The sequence below is a fragment of the Ceratotherium simum genome, chromosome 17 (assembly GCF_057802395.1).
Source record: "Ceratotherium simum simum isolate JZ-2026a chromosome 17, ASM5780239v1, whole genome shotgun sequence".
Taxonomy (NCBI): domain Eukaryota; kingdom Metazoa; phylum Chordata; class Mammalia; order Perissodactyla; family Rhinocerotidae; genus Ceratotherium; species Ceratotherium simum.
Window position 1 is genome coordinate 53,755,647 of NC_141916.1, and position 11,552 is coordinate 53,767,198.

The window sequence follows — 11,552 nt, forward strand, 5'->3', positions numbered from 1 at the left end:
CACCATCATGAGGCTGTAATGAGACACCCCAATACCTACCCTGGGGTGGTGTCAGAGAAGGCCAAGTAGGGAGCCCATCCCCACAGGCCGGTAATGAAGCTCTCCTCCATCCCCTACAGTGTCAATGGAGACCACATGGGGAGCTGGAACTACCACCACTTCCCAGCCCAGTAGTAACAAGAAGCCCCCAGCCCTTCAGAGTCAACAGAGGCCAAATGGGAAACCTGGACTTCTGCCCCTATATGGCAATAATGAGGTCCCTTCTTTCCCTGCAGGAGTGGTGTCAAAAAAAAAAGCCACTTAAAACAGAAAACTTAAACAAGATCCAGAGTCTATAACATAATGCAAAAATATACAGGTTTCAACTTAAAAAATTACTCATCATACCAAAAACCAGGAAGATCTCAAACTGAATAAAAAATGTTGACCAATAGATGTCAACACCAAAATGACAGAGATATGAAAATTATTTTCAGGCAGCCACACTAAATATGCTTCAACAAGCAATTATGAACACACTTGAAACAAATGAAATATAGGCAGCCTCAGCAAAGAAATAGAAGCTATTAAGGAGAACCAAATGGAAATTTTAGAACTGAAAAATACAATAACTAAAACAGAAAGCTCAGTGGATGAGCTCAATAGCAGAATGGATAGGACAGAGAGAAAAAATCAGTGAACTGGAAGATAGGACAACAGAAATTATCCAATATGAACAATTGGGAAAAAAATGAACAGAGCTTTGAGGATCTGTGGGACTATAACGAAAGATATAACATTTGTGCCATCAGAGTCCCAGAGGGAGAAGAGAAAGAGGGCAGAGCTGAAAAAGTACTCAAAGAAATAATGGCTGAAAACTTCCCAAATTTGGTGAGAGACGTAATCCTACAGATTCAAGAAGCTGAGCAAACCCTAAAGAGAATTAACTGAAAGGAATATACAGGCTTACCTCATTTTACTGTGCTTTGCTTTATTGTGCTTCACAAATACTGCATTTTTTACAATACCCTTCACCAGCAAAAAGACTATGACTCACTGAAGGCTCAGATGATGGTTAGCATTTTTTAGTAATAAAGTATTTTTTAATTAAGGTATGTACATTCTTTTTAGACAAAGTGATATTGCACACTTAATAAAATACAGTATAGTGTAAACATAAACTTTTATATGCACTGGGAAACCAAAAAATTGTGTGACTCACTTTATTGCAATATTCACTTTATTGTGGTGGTCTGGAACTGAACCCACAATATCTACGAGGTATGCCTGTACACCAAGATGCATCATAATTAAACTTCTGAAAACTAAAGATGAAGAAAAAATCTTGAAAGTAGTCAGAGAAAAATGACCTTACCTATTGGGGAGAAAACAATTCAAACTACAGCAGATTTCTCATCAGAAACCATGGAGGCCAGAAAGAAGGGGCACAATGTTTTTTAAGTGTTCAAAGAAAAGAACTATCAACCCAGAATCCTATATTATTAGGATATACTATTAACCCTATAATGCTAGTTTTCTATTGCTGCTATAACAAACTTAGTGGCTTAAAACAACACAAATTTATAATCTTACAATCCTGAGTTCAGAAGGCTGAAATGGGTCTTGCTAGGCTTAAATTGAGGTGTCAGCAGACCTATAGTCCTTCTCAAGGCCCTAGGGGAATATCTACTTCCTTGTCTTTCCAGATTCTAAATGCTACCCACATTCTTTGACTCATGGCCTCCTTCCTCTATCTTCAGCCAGCAAGGTCAGGCCAAGTTCTTCTCACACTGCCATCCCTCTGATTCTCTCCCTTCTGCCTCCTTCTTCCAATTATAAGGACCTTTGTCATTACATTGGGCTCATTTGGATAATCTAGGATAACCTCCCCATTTTAGGGTCATCTGATTAGCAATCAATTCATCTGCAACCTTAATTCCCCTTTGCCTAAAATATTTGCAGGTTCTTAAGATTATGACACAGAAATCTTTCATGGGACATTATTCTGCACCACACCCAATGAAAATATCCTTCAGGAATGAAGGGAAAATCAAGACATTCTCAATGAAGGAAAACTAAGAATTTCTCACCAGCAGACCTACCCTAAATGAATGCCTAAAGGAAGTTCTTTAAGCAGAAGGGAAATGACAAAATAAAGCCTCTTGGAATATCTTGAAAAAAGAAAGAATACAGTAAGCAAAAATATATAAATATAATAGGTTCGAGTTTTCCAAAATATGTTTGATGGTTGAAGCAAAATTGTACCACTGTTTGTTTTTTAGAATAAGCATTAACTAAAAACATGAAATCTGGATTTCAATCACAATTCTCCCACTAGTTAGTTATATCCCCCAGCTATGAGTTGCAGTAACTTTGGCCTGATATCTCATTTTCTCATTTACAACCTCAGGGGATAGAACTCACCAGATCTCTACAAGGCTTCTATCTCTAAAATCTATGATGTTCAGCTGTGACCCTCATGTGGTGCATAGTGTCAAATGCCCTGTATAAAAGCCAGTCTTATAAGCCATTTTAGTTTAATAATTCAATAAGTATGTATTAAGCACAAGTCCCTATGCTAATTCCCTAATTCCTTATTATCTACACTGGTACTAGGCATTTCCTCTTGTTGGGGAGGAAGAGTATCCTCTACCCACTGTGGGTCCTTCCTGGCTGGGCTACAAATTAAATTGACATGAGACCAAATAGCAGGAGAAAATCAGACAAAGTTTAATAACATGTATACATGGGAGAAACTAGGGAAACTGAGTTTCTCAACAAATAGTGGAGGTTTTTCACCTTAAATAGATTTAGATAAAGACAAAGGAGGATGTTGGCGATGGGGGAGGAGACAGCTATGGGGGATTTCAGAGGGGAAGACAACAATTCACATGGAGATGGAAATGCAAATGTTTGTCTGACAACCCTTTTCAGGGCCACCTAGAGAATGTGGCCTGGAAGAGACAGAATTTTTGATATGATAGGCTTGTTGGTGCCTTTCCTATTGTAGCATCTATTTTACATTATACTACAGCCATCATATGACAGTGGCTCCTTCCTGAAACAGGCCTTCTGTGTTAAATTCTTTAGGCAGTTTGGGAGAGGAAGCTCAAATGTTCTTCAGAGAAAATAATCAAGGTAAAGAGACATATTTTGAGGTAGCCAAATTTTGATCTCCCACACCCTGATACTTACATTACCTTTAAATCCCCTCCCAGGGCTTAACCTTACCCATCCCTCCACCATCACCACACACAAACACTTCCTGCCTTTAGGAGCATTCTAAAACAGGCTGCTTCCACCCAGATTTCCAACCTGACTTCCACTGAGACCTCTACTACAGTCATTGATTCTAAAAAAGTATTACTTCAAGAAAATGAGAAAAAAAGCCACATGAAGAAAATATTTGCAGAACACATATCTGATAAAGGACTGGTAACCAAAATATACAGAGACCTCTTAAAACTCAGCAATAAGAAAAAAGTAAAAATCAATTTTATTTCTATGCACTGGCAAAAATCAAAGGCTATAGTAAAAAAAAAAAAAAAGGTAACACATAACAGCAACAAAAAATATAAATGCTATAATTAATTCCAACAGAAGATTTGCAAGATTTTTATGGAGAAAATTTAAACTTTATTGGAAGACATTAAAGAAAATCTAAATAAATAGAATATTCTTAGGAAATTCCCCAAATTCAATGTTGATCGTCAATAAGAATTTTTAATTTATTAAACAGGCTGATTCTAAAATTCACTTGATAGAGCAAGGAGCTAATAATAGTTAAGACACTCATAAGGAAGAACTAGATGAGAGTACTTACTTTACCAGATATCAAGACTTAAAACAATACGGTATTTGATGCAAGGATAGATACAGTAATGATAAGCTCTACTTCCAGGCCGGGCCTGTGAAATCCCCCATGTGCCATCATCCTCTGACTTGCTTTTCCTAGCTTGGTGCAGTCAGCCATACATAGTGACCTTGGAAATCCTGTGTTGAAAATGGCAGAGGCACCAGATGGAAATAGCCTGGGTCTCTAATTCAAAAGTGATTAGCCCAAGCAAAATAATGTTCCCAGAATCTAGGACAATACATTATACAATCCAGACCCACATTTCCTCAGGTCCACAATCTCTCATCTTAAACTCTTGGGGCCAGGTGTATTTTGGTATTCAGAACTTTTGGGATTTTAATAAGTATTACAATACATGTATTACATACTACTGTATGCGAATTACATACGTTCCCCAGCCAGGTTTGGGGTAGCACCCTAGAGTCAAGCACATTAATACTTTTTCTGCAAAATATATGAATATTTACTTTGAGATGAAGTCTATCACCTCAGCTGTTGGGGGCAGGTTTTGCCACAAAATGAATTTTGGCGTCAGATTTATTAAAAACACTTTTGGTTTTCAGAGCTTTGTAGATTTCAGAATTACAGGTGAGAGATTGTCTAACTATGCAGCCAAACCCATAGGAGAGGCTTAGAAGTAATTAGAGAAAAAGAGTAATGGAGGAAACATTGGTTTCAGTGTCAGGCTATACCAGTGACTAAACTCCATTAAACTCCATTGAGAGGATTCTCCAGTCAAGAGGTTGGTGTGCCAGAATGCTCACATTCCATTGGCTGATGCTCAGTCATTGGCCACCTTAATAGCAGAGGCGGCTGGGAAATGTAGTTTAGCTGTACGTCTATGATGAGCTGGACCAAGATTTAGTGAGCTCTACAACAGTCCACCTTTCTGGTCACCAGTGTCAAGCCATGCCAGTGACTATGAAATTATACTCCGTTGAAAAGTTTTTTCCAATCAAGAGGTTGGTGTAGCTGTTTCAGTCTTCCAATCTTCAATCTTTCAATCTCCCAATCTTCAATTGTTCTATCATAGACTCTACTGCAGCTTTGAGGGGCCACCTCCATGGTGTCCAGGACCCGAGCTCCCTCATGTTACCTCCAGTCTTCTCTGAGCCATCTCATCTCCATCTCAGATTTCTTCCCATCACTCATTCTGATCCAACAACTGATACAAGCTCCACAAATATCCCATCATTGTGAATATTTTGAATGCCGAAGGTGTATGGAAAAGACCATTTCCAGTTACCCCAGTTTTAAATTAATAATTTATTAAAATTGTAAGTATAAAACCTGGTTTTACTTAAGCCTTTAAATTCAACTTACAAATCCTGAAATTCTATTTATAAATGTTTTTTTAAAAAATTACTTCCACTCATTCTTTGATTGATGTTTAACTTAACATGAACAGATTTAAATTTCCTTACAATTAGTCCCATCTACAAACTTAGTAAAATTTCCATAACTGTTTTAGACTGTATTCATATGCCTAATATATTTGATTTCTTTTCCTCATGCACTTCAATTGCCTGACAAGGTAGACTTAAAATCCTTATATGCAAAATCTTTCTCATAAGCAACTCTTGTAAATCTAATTACTTGATTTACTAGTTGGGATGTTTGATTTGTCTTAAATGTTCTAAAACTTTCTAAGCTTGAGCAATACCTTATACCTTTAAACTAAAAATCATAAATCTAAAAACAACAAAAATTTCAAGTTGAAAACGCAAAGCTTAATTTAACTTAAACTTTTCTTAAACTTAACATCAAAATATTATGATTATCTTCACTTTCTCTACACTAAATTTTACACCTTCTCAGAAGAGCAATTTGACCGTCTTAGGAAGGCTGGGGTTATTAGGTCAAAAAATTAGTGCCATGAAACAATTAGTTGTCAGATCAAAGAGCAGGACAGGAGAGTGTAGGGCTACGTGCTGCCAAGCTAATTCTCACCAGTGAACCCAGTGAACTTTCTCCTGGTGGAGTTACCTCTGCTGACCTGGGCGGGGCTTTCAGCTGGACCAGTTCACAGTTCACATCAGCAGGGCATCTTTTTTGCATTGCACCTCATCCTATCGTGAGTAGATGGACTGCTACTGCACCCCCACCTAAATCGCAGCAAATTTCCCTCTTAAGAGATCCTGCATTCCCTCTGTATTTTTTTTGTCTTACCCGATTCTCTGGTGCTGTCAATGGGCTCTCTTTTCTAATCCTTTAATTAAAGGTCACCCTCATAAATCTCCTTTTCCCTTTCATACCTGCTTGGCCTGGCCTCTGTGACCTCATGCTCCTCTCATATGTGTCTAGCCTGTCTTCAAAGACCATAAGCCTTTCTCCCAATGAAATCTATCTCTTCCTCCAGCTTAATCAGCCTTCTATTTTACTTTCAATTTTCACCTCTCCTGTTCCAGGAGTAAGACCAAGTCCGATATTGTTTTGTTGTTGCTCTTGTTTTTAAGCAGTTCTTCCTTGACTGCTTGAGCAAACATGATTCTTAGAGTCAGAATACTCCAGACATGGGCCTTTTCTTTTTTTTTTGATGAGGAAGATTAGCCCTGAGCTAACATCCATTGCCAATCCTCCTCTTTTTGCTGAGGAAGATTGGCCCCGGGCTAACATCCATGCCCATCTTCCTCCACTTTATATGGGACACCGCCACAGCATGGCTTGACAAGCAGTGCGTCGGTGCGCGCCCAGGATCCATACCTGCGAACCCCAGGCCGCCGAAGTGGAGCACAGGAACTTAACCACTACTGCCACCAGGCCAGCCAGATATGGGCCTTTTTAATTGCCTTCTTGAGCCTTTGGGTTTGCAGTAAATTCAGTTATTTCTCTATCTTAACAAGACAATGTTATATCCCATATATAATAAGGGATCCCCACTCCTTTCAATCTCTTCATTAGAAAAAATATATCACCCTTGGCAGCTAAAGCTACAGTCTGGGTCTCCAAGATTCAAATTCATGGCCAAAGATTGTATAATTAACCAATGGATTATAACAGTTACAATTCCAGAGCCAACTTGAGATGGTTGGAGGAACTCTTGGGAGCTTGTGGACAAGCCTAATGAGCTGAGATATTGGCCTCTCCACACTGCATTCCCTTGTCCCATGATACAGTTTACAATGACAGTAAGAAGCTGACCAGGCACAGCCTTCTTGGCCTGCACAAAGTTCACACATACAAGCTGGAGAGTGGAACTTAACTCCTGTTGAGGTTTGAGGCTCAGCTTGAAAACCCGGCTGAAAAACACAGCAGAACAAAAAGTTATTCCATCTACCAATGCCTTACCTAAAAAGCCTTTATAGCCAAGATTCTGACCATTTAGAGGTGAGACCAAAAGACCATCTATTTGGTGAACTGAACTCTATTTTTGCCTTCACTGCAGTACCTTTCCCATCTAGCTCAAGGTCAGCCACATAAGTCAGCACCCAAGAGCCTGTGAGCTCTTGCTTACTAAGACCCGAACAGCTCCTGTTGCTAAAGCCCCCATCTGTTAAAAATAACCCTGTGCCTGTTTGAAACAGCCCGGCAACTATGAAATAATCACTCTCCTATGGGCATGAGCCACAATAAGCTTCTGTCAGCTGCCAAGGTGAAAAAAACCCCAGGTGTGTCTGACTTCAAAGCATATGTTCAAACCACCAACTTGTACTGTCTGGGCTTTGGATGCAAGGAACTTTAGGGATCCTGCCATCCCTAAGACTTCATGTTTTTAAAGACCCCATTGTCACTGGGGTGAGGAATGGTTTTGTCCATCTCCCTATAATGATAATGATAGCTAACATGTAATATGCCAACTGTGAGTTACTTCAGAAAAAGTTATTTAAGCCTCACTCAACCCCTTGAGTAAGAAATTCCCGGGCCGGCCCCATGGCTTAACGGTTGAGTGCGTGTGCTTGGCTGCTGGCAGCCCGGGGTTCGGATCCCGGGCGTGCACTGACGCACTGCTTCTCCGGCCATGCTGAGGCCGCGTCCCACATACAGCAACTGGAAGGATGTGCAGCTACGACATACAACTATCTACTGGGGCTTTGGGGGAAAAAATAAATAAATAAAATTAAAAAAAAAAAAAGAAATTCCCCTTTTTAGGTGATGAACCAAAGCTTAGAGAAGTTAAAGACCAAGACCAAACACTAAGTTGCTAGGATTTTAACACAGGCAGAGCTGACAACAAAGCCTTCCTCACTTGCTCCTCCCCACTACCTCACCAGGCAAGAGGTGCCCCTCTGTGCTTTAGGATTTCCTCAAAGCAACATAGTGGCATATCAAGAGTAAGGCCGTGAGATAGTAAGGTACTGCTTACCAAGGTGGACTTAGGCTGCTCATGCTACCTTGTCCCTTGAAAGTTTAGCAGCCCCCTCACAGGCCTTTGGGCCAGTGGCCCTCTAAGTCCCTAGTACCCTGAGGCTTTACCCAGCTGTCATCTCTCTTCACCGCCTCATGCCTTTTGGAGACTGGACATTTGGGCAGACTTTCACTTATCCTCGTGGATCAGAATCCTCACCCAGGCATCGTAGGGTTCCTACTCCTTTGCTGACGAAGCCAGCTCCACCACACCCAGAGTCCCCACCCCACTTCCTCCCCACTGTCGCTAAATTTAAACCCTCATCTGTCCTTTTCCTGTAGGACCAGGGTATTTTAAGGGAGTGACAGCGTGGTGCCGCAGGAGATGCAGTGACACCAGCGCTGTGAAAATAAGCATGCCAGCTCCTCCTCTCTGTCTGTCAGATGCGCCCACCCACCAGGGACTCACCCATCTCCCTCCGCACCTATCTCCCTTCCTCGTGCTCTTCCTCCCTCCCGGGAGAGAGCTCACTGTGAGCCCTCAGCAGGACACTGGGTGAGGAGAGGATTCATAGGGAGGTGGAGTCCAGGACACCTGTACCCACAGTGCACAGAGGAACACAGTGGACACAAACTCAATCTCAGCTCATGCTTATAGACAGCCCCATGAAACCTCCCAGGGTCCGAGGGATTCGCCAGAGCAACACACAGTCCAGAGGAGCCCTGAGTTGTAATAAGCCTAGGAGATCCAGGAGACACACTTTTGGGAGACCCCAACATAGAGATTAAAATCTGAAGGGAATATGAGATCTTCCATAGCTCCTAGAAAACCAGGAGCATATTTGTCATTCTTGACCTACTCCAACAAAGCCCCCACGGTGGGGGCTGGTGGGTGGGGAAATGGAGATTTCAGAATTGTTGCTGATTGGTGCATCAGCCTGAAGGTTGCAGGTGGAATCAAGACTCCTGAAGAAGGCGGAGCCGTGCTGCACATGTCACCAGTGTGTGTGTGTCCACCTGCCCAGAAGGCACAAGGGTGAGTTTTCAGGTCTCTGGTCTGGTAAGAGTTAGAAGGACACACTTTGTTCTTGAACCGGTGGCTACCATATCTGCCTCTATGGCAGATGGGGAAAAGCATGGCTTTTCCCAAGGGCATAGCTTTTCATCGTGTACCTTTCAGGAAGCTAATTAATTTTCACTGCAAAGGGTGGACATAAGAGTAAAACAGCCTTCCAATGCAGAAGGAAAGATCTGAGTTAGGCCAAAAGAGATGTGTTTGCTGTTTCAGATTAAGTGGGAGTAGGTAAATTGGAAACCCTGCCCCAGGCCTGACATGGTGAGGCTTTGCCAGCTTCTGTGAGGAGGTTAGGGAACATACTTCCAGGAGATCTTGAGTAACAAAATAAAACCCACTTGGATTCCTGCCTGCTGCCCTTTCTCTGTGTGATTAGAGTTGGCATCTTGCCTCACTCCTGATTTCTATTTCGTGTGTGTGTGTGTGTGTGTGTGTGTGTGTGTGTGTGTGTATGAGAGAGAGGGAGGGAGGGAGGGAGAGGAAGAGAGAGAGGGGGAGGGAGAGGGAAACAAAGAAGCAGAGACAGAAAGATTGAGGGAAGGAGGGTGGGCCAGCAAGCAAGAGCAGTAGTCTGGCACACACATGTGGTAGCACAAGGAGTTCAAGGTCTTCTCCAGGCCTCCAGGCTCCTACTTATACCCCTACACCACCATGACACATTTACCTGCCCAACTGTCATATAGGGAGATGGCGGTAACCATGGACTGGGATCTGGGGTGTCAGACCCTGAGGGTGAAGAGGAGGGACAGGAAAACTTACACCTGTAAGACATAATCAGTGGCCAGTGGTTCTGATTCTGGAGTCTCCAGGACTAATGTAGAATGGTGCATTTCAGCAGAAACCCCTGCTTGGTCCCAGAGACAGATGACCCAGGAAGGCTGAGAGTCAGGCCAAGGTTGGGCAGATGCCCAGAGAAAGACTGCATGCTGCCATGTGGCAGTCTGCAGATGTGTGTACATCAAGGGCGGGTGGGGACAGAGTTCATGGCAAGCTCGCCCTCTCCCCCACCTGCTCTCTAGAGCTGGGGCTTGAAGTGGACCTGAAAAAAGACCCTGACTCCTGAGTCTTAGCCGCAGCGTAGGGAGCTCCAAGGACAAACAGAAATAATGTGATCCCCTTGGCTTCCACTCTTCTGCACGGGAAGCTGTGGTCTTTGAGACCAGGGGTGGGTGAAGACTAAAAGGAATGGCAAGAGGGAGGAGAGGGGGGTGAACAGACTGAAATTCAAGATCATAAACCGAAAACTCTCTCTCCTACCCCTCTGAGAGCTAAGGCTTTCCAATGTCTGAAGGCTCTACCCACTGAGCATCACCCTGAGCCTCTGAGGGACTCAGGTTGAACAGGTAGGGCTGCCTCCCACGTAGTATTGCCACAGACCAGGAAACGTCAGCGTGGCATCCAGGCAGGCCCCACTCCAGGAGAGGCTACCGCAGGGCATCTGCTCAGCCACCTCTGTCCTCTGTGCACTGACCTCCCAGGGAACAGTATGTACAAAGACACAGAGACAAGAAACGGCAGGGCAAGTTTGAGGAGGTAGTAGTGCTTTGTGTGACGGGAGCAGAGAGGGGGTCAAGGAAGGAGGGAGGTGAGGCCTGACCCACCTGGGTTAAGGGGCCTCCCAAGGCGTCGGGACTTGACCCTAGCCATGACAGGGAGGTATGGAAGGTTCTAAAGAGGAGAGTGGCATAACAAGAGCTGCACTTTAGAGAGACCCCTCAGCCCCAGAGCTGGGCTGGAGCGGAGGAAGACATGGGGCCAGGAGAACAGGTAGGAGGCTCTTACAACCGACCAGGCATATACTGAAGGGGGTGTGGACCCCGGCAGCGGCAGCAGTAGCAGGGAGAGGAACAAAAAGGCATATTTGAGAGATTTTAAAATGTAAAAACGACAGGGTTTAGTTCCCATTTGGACATGAGGTTAAAGGAAAGGGAAGAATCTAGACTGACTCCCGGGTTTCTGGCTCAGGAGACTGGGAGAAAGGTGAAGGGATAGGTAACAGAGAACAGAGAGAACTCAGGCAAAGGTCGCGTGTGAGGCCAGGATGCCCGAGTGCAGACACCAACAGGTGGTTGTAGATGGGGGTCAGGAAAGAGGTCTGGGTGGGAGATAGAAACGTGGAGACATCAACACACAGCTGTAGCTGAAGCTACGGGTATGGTTGGGGCACCTGGCAGAAGAAAGACCAGGCACTGAGTGGAGCATGGGTGAGCCAGTGAGCTCCACTCCACCCTACCTGTGCTACGGAGAGCCACAGAGAACCAGGGAAAACAGCACTGACACTCAGATCTCCTCATTCTACAGAAAGGAGTTAAGACTTGGATCCCTGGTATTTCCTGGGGCAAGGGTAGCACAGGAAGG